Consider the following 6,000-nt stretch of genomic DNA (forward strand, 5'->3'; position numbering starts at 1 on the left):
AAAATTACCACCAAAACAAGTTCACTAATCCCTCAAATCTGAAATCTTGTTCAGTTCGCCCAGGGCCTTGGAAAAATAGTCTTGATTTTCCACTTTTACAAAGATAACAAGTTTTATGTCAGAAACCAGAGCACCCAGGGTCTTAGCTTCCATAATCGAGCGCCAAAAGTAATTAACTCTAAACAAGTTTATACAAATGGTCAACAATGTTGCAATGTGTGGACAGAGCCTTCAATAAGCCTAAACATTCCATTTCAAACGTATAAGGGTGTTCAGAATAAATCTATGATCGTGTAGACGGGCCTAATCAGCAAAATTGCTCATTAAAGTGATCAGCAAAAAAATTAGCAAACGTGCTTGGAGGATGCACGTAGTCAATGCTATTTTGCTCTCAAGCGAGTCATTGCATCCTGATTTTTCAAACTATGGCAAAAGGAAAATCTCTTTTTATGGAGGCTAATTTTGTATATGATCTAGACTTCTGATAGCTTGCCTATAAAGCATTGCTTGAGGTATGTATTTCGTGAAAAAAAAACTATTGCCATTTGTTCTAGGTTTTGCTAACTTTGAGTTATACTTGTAAAGATCGGAGCAATATGCGAAAATTAAAAGAAAACACTCACCTGATCTCAGATTGGATTTAGAACCGATTTTGAACTCTCCAATTTCTAATAGAATCAGGGAAGGCAGATAAACGTGAATCCGCCTCAATCCAGATGAAGGAGTGCCTGCCACGCACAATCAAATCAGGTAAAATCAGGTAAAGTCTAATAGTGCTCAGGGTTGCCAGGTCTCAAAATTGGCCAAAGCCAAATCTTGTGGGTCAAAAATCCAAATTAAGCCAAATATGAAAACGAGGTTTTGGAACAATAGAATCGACGAAATGAAAACGAGGCATCTAATGGTTTTGCAAGTTAATGTTAATTTGACAGTATCCGACAATTGCTCTCGAAAATAAGGTATAGTTAATAGAATTCATATTCTTTGCATGTCTTTCTGATTTCTCGTCTTTCGACAGATTAGATGCTTTTGGAGCAATTGCTTGGTGACATAACTTGCAAAAAGCGTTTTTTGTTCAATCAGGAGCTTGTTTAACCCATGAATATTTGTCTTCCTATGACTTAGCGTAACGCCGCCCATTCTCGTACAAAGATTTCCATTTAGACATGATTGCAAGAGAACAAGAAACAGCGACGATTACCCCATGCTAAAGGCTGGTTTTCATAACGTAATTCCTCGGCGATGATCCCCGATGCAATTTCCCAATGGTCTATGAAAGTCTGCGATGGCTTATTACATATGAAAACCAGGTCATCGGTAACCATCGAGGAACATCCCCGACCATCGGGGATCGTCCCCGATCATCGGGAGTGCTGTGCATCGGGGATCATCGCCGACGAAATACGATATTTAAAAACCAGGCTTAACAAGCAAGCGAAGAAGTATTCACATTTACATAATTACATCGCACCAGGGATAAACATGTTATGACACGTTCTACCTTAAAAAGGAAACCCGAAAGTCTCAAAGAAATGGACTAATATGTGTTATCCAATTAAATTGAAACAGCTGTTAACCGAAATATCTGTTTAAAATTCAAAGGTTCAGAAAATTTTGAGAATTTTTCATATAAATCCAAAATAAGCCAAATTTTTGGCCAAATCCAAATCATATTTTGAAAGCCAAACAAGTTTTCATAAATCCAAATTTCTGGAATTTGGATTAGAAAAATCCAAACTGGCAACCCTGATAGTGCTAGTTTGGTTTTCGTTTGTTTTTTATCCTGTAACCTTAGTAATTTTATCACCATTTGCACATTCGATTGTTTATAATTCCTTTTGTTTTCTAATTGCACCTTTAGATTCATTGACTATGTCTTTTGGGATTTTTAGTATCATTTTTCAGTCTATGTAATTAATCTTGGGAGTAATATATTTTGTATTCATTATTATTATTTAAATGTAGCATTACAATTATTTCTTGTTTAGTTATATTTTGGGCGTGTTGTCTTTACAGTGTTAGTTTTGAGTTCGTTGGAGTTGGAGTTTAAGTTGGAGATGGAATTACGGTTAAGAGCGATAGGGTTAAGTTTTGATATTTTGTATATTTAGGTTCTCTACGTTTTATAAATGTGGCAAGATGCTTGAAACAGATCTTGTCGGCATAAACTATGGATTTAAAGGATAGGTATTGTCAGTGGCGAAGCCAAAGGTCCTGCTGGTCCTGCTGAGCAGGACCAAGAATTTCCAAAGATAAGATTTACTGTGAACAATAAACAATTTCTTCTTTGCAAAAAGGAAGTTTCAAATTCTTTTTGATAAACAGTCCCCAGTTCCGCCAGCTGATACAGGCATCCCGTGCTAATCTTAAGGTCCTGTTCTCTTCTACGGCAGCCCTGTATTTCGGTCCTGCTCATAACTATGATACCCTATGTTTGGTCCTGCTTCACAATGGGATTTTGTGAATTTTGTCCTGCTTCACAATAGTCTAGAACAAAGAGCAGTCCTGCTCAATCTCGGGAGCAGAACCTCGTCGAAATGACCATCATAACATTTCGTAAGCAGTTGTGATTTGATTGGTCGAGGGTTCACCTACGTAGTTCAAAGAGCATTGTTTTGAAAACCTTTGGTCCTGCTATTTCTGAGAGCAGGACTGCAAGAATTGCCCTGTGCATTCTCGTTCTGCTATGAGATACTAGCAAGGAGGCCAGTTCAAGTATTATGGCGAGGCGATGTGAGTGCGGATTTTCTGCTTGCTTTGGCAATACCAATGATATTATTATTGACAGCAAAACTTGCCTCAGTTGAGCTGCATAAATTTTATTTGTAACAAGACAGAGTCCAAAGTTCGCAAGAAAGAAATGTAAACAACAAGAATTGGCTGTATGCGGCACTCTGATTTCGGCCTTTGTACGATCGTTTGAGGCACGGTATATCATGGTGGCCTAAATAAAATTTTCTTAGACTTGGACAAGGACGATGAAAGCATAATTGAATTTACTGTTGTGTGATTGAAAGTTTTGAGTTTGAGAATAAACCAATTTCAGCGGATTTTGCATTTTTCTACCTGAATTGTTTTCTCGTCTAATGGTTTACCTAATAAAGTTGTTTTCATTGATAATGCGACACATTATTGGATTGTACCTCTCTTTATCAGCTGCAGAATAATTGTTCTGCAGAATATGTGAACTTGCCCCTACAGACTTTCAACTCTGTTGTTTATTAAAATTATTTTAATAGAATATCTAGATTGGTCAGGTTTATAAGACCAAAATCTTGAATACCACAAATAAATGATATGCAACTTCAAATGCCCCCCCCCTACCCCCTTTTATCGTCAAATTTAGTTATCACCACTTTGAACTTTTACTTCAGCTGTAGAGGCTTACTACAATTTAACATAGATTTGTTTGAAAAGTAAGCACCCTAAAGCATAATATCATCTGCAAAGTCATCTGCAAAATAGAATTTTTGTCCATAGGCTTTTCCAATTGAATAAGGGCGTGGCCCTGTCCATATAGCAGGACCAACAATTTTTGGCTAGCTTCGCCACTAGGTATTGTTATTTATGGCATTGCGCCTGACGATTTTTGTGGATTATTGTGGATTATTTGATATGTTTGAGAGGGCTTGAGAAAGACTGTGCCTGACATTAAGAGAACGAATCGACGTTACGGGACAACCGTAGAGAAACATTATATTTATAGAACCTTTTATCGCGGAAAGATCGTTTGATCTGAAGATAGACGCTTGAACATTATCATTTTGTCTATTTGTTTCTTTTCTCATGGATGGAAAATGATAGGGTGGATTCATTCATTTGGCAAATAACCCTATTACAAAAGCTTTTTATAGAAATAGTTATTCACGGTCAGGTAAAGCTTTGTATAGAAATAGGGTTGAAACAATAGGAACAAAATGGACGCTTCAATTCTATAGATTCTAAAGTCAGTGAGGGGGGCAAAAATTGAAGTTGCCTATTCAATATTTAAAAAGGGGATTTAACACCTATAGTTAGCAAGAAAAGTGGCGCCTCCTGTGGAGCGGGCCTTGTCTCAACACAGAAATGCCCACTCGATCCAGTGAAGTTGATTCTAAAAGTCCGGTTGCTCAGTGTATCTCTGAAAAACACAAGGTTTTAATAACACACCATTCTAGTATGTGAAAAATAAAAGGAATATGTCCCAGACTTTTGATAGTTTGGTTATAAAGCATTGCTTGAGGTATGTATTTCGTGAAAAAAACTGTTGCCATTTGTTCTAGGTTTTGCTAACTTTGAGTTATTCTTGTAAAGATCGGAACAATATTGTCATTATACTACTGCCGTTCCCGATCTTGGTCCTTAGAGGCCAGTCATGCTCATTCTGAAGAGCATGACCTTCCATAGGGTACGCAGAGAGACCAACGGCTCCTGAAATACCACTTTTTGATATCCGCGCGCTTATTTTGCTTGAAAAGACTGGGGAGAGAATTTGGGTGAAAAAAATTTCATGGTCCTTTGTTTACATGCAGATATGGCGTTTACTAGCAACTAATCACAGCACGAATTTACATCAAAAGTATTTGAAATTTTGTGGATTTGATTCCTAAACATCTTCCGTAGTCATTAGTCTCGAATTAGCTGCATTCGCCTTAATCCTCATTTGAGATTATTCAAGGGAGGACAATTTTAAAAAAATTTTTTGGTTGGGTGCTTATTCAGTTGGGAAAAAGGGCTTTTTCAAAGGTGGTGGTCAATACGGTAGATTCCAGTCTTTGGGGTCTATAGAATACATGCAAAATGAGTGTAGGAGATTCTGAAGAAATTTTGAATTTCGCCCAATCAGATTTGAAGAAATATAAGGAAATTCTTAATCAGGAAAAAATAAATTCAGTTCCTACTATGTTGAAGCACTGCTGCCTGGTAAGCTGTGAAACATTGCTGCAAGGGAGTGAGAAAAATCAATTGAAGCTATTTCCGAGAGATATATTGTTTATTAACTGTTACAGGGATCACATGCGTGTGGCTGAGCAATTGTAAACCAAAATTGTGATTGAAAACCAAAGACCGACCCATATCGATGGAGAATCCTACTATTATGATGCTGATCATACTATAACTTGTTGCTGATGGAAGAACTTGTACCCTGAAACTTGCCTGTTGATTCAGTATTTCACCAAAATCCCTTGCTGATGGAATTTCACTCTTGAAAATTTCCTGTTTTGTCAAAATCACACAAAAACCTGTTGCTGATGGTTGGAACTTTACAATAAAAATTGCCTGTTCATTCTGGTTTATTCAATATTGCAACCTTACTTGTTGCTGAGAGAAAAGCTTGCACTTGAAAACTTGCTTGTTTATTCAATATTTCACAAAAACCTGTTGTTGATAGGAAAAATTGTGCTCTTGTAAATTTCTTGTTTAGTCTATATTACAACAAAACTTGTTCCTTATAAATGAAATTCAAATTTTATCCTGCAAATTGCCTGTTATATGATATTACACCCCCGGCGGGGCATCTCACACTATCAAATGTAAGCACCGGTGTCTCAGTGTCCAGAAAATTGACCCTAATCTCTGATATTTTGTTCCAATTTGATTCCCCTTTTCTTTGAAATCAAAGAAAATTTATACTCGTTTTCCTGAAATCAATTAGTTGAAATAAGGCGCTGATAAATTTATACCCAAACGAGGAACATGCGGAACAGCCTAGTAACAAGCGAAAAAACCCAGTAACAGCCCAGTAACAAGCGATAAAACCCAGTAGCAAGCGGGAATGTTAATTAATTGTTTAGTAAATATGTCAAACTGGGATGCAGTTCGAACAACAAATCTGCAAGAGACTATCAAGAGGCCGTCAAACACTTTTTTCCATACATTCCTTTTTGGTAGCTGGCTAACATTTCCCTCCTTTTCACATAACCGTATTTCGTGTATCAGAAAACCAGTGGTGTAGTGCTATCAAAATAGCAATAGGGCTCTTGTACAAAATGTTGCAAAAAAAATTGCAAAGATACAAAT

This window comes from Rhopilema esculentum, chromosome 7, assembly GCF_057945365.1.
Source record: "Rhopilema esculentum isolate cy_ngs chromosome 7, ASM5794536v1, whole genome shotgun sequence".
Classification (NCBI taxonomy): domain Eukaryota; kingdom Metazoa; phylum Cnidaria; class Scyphozoa; order Rhizostomeae; family Rhizostomatidae; genus Rhopilema; species Rhopilema esculentum.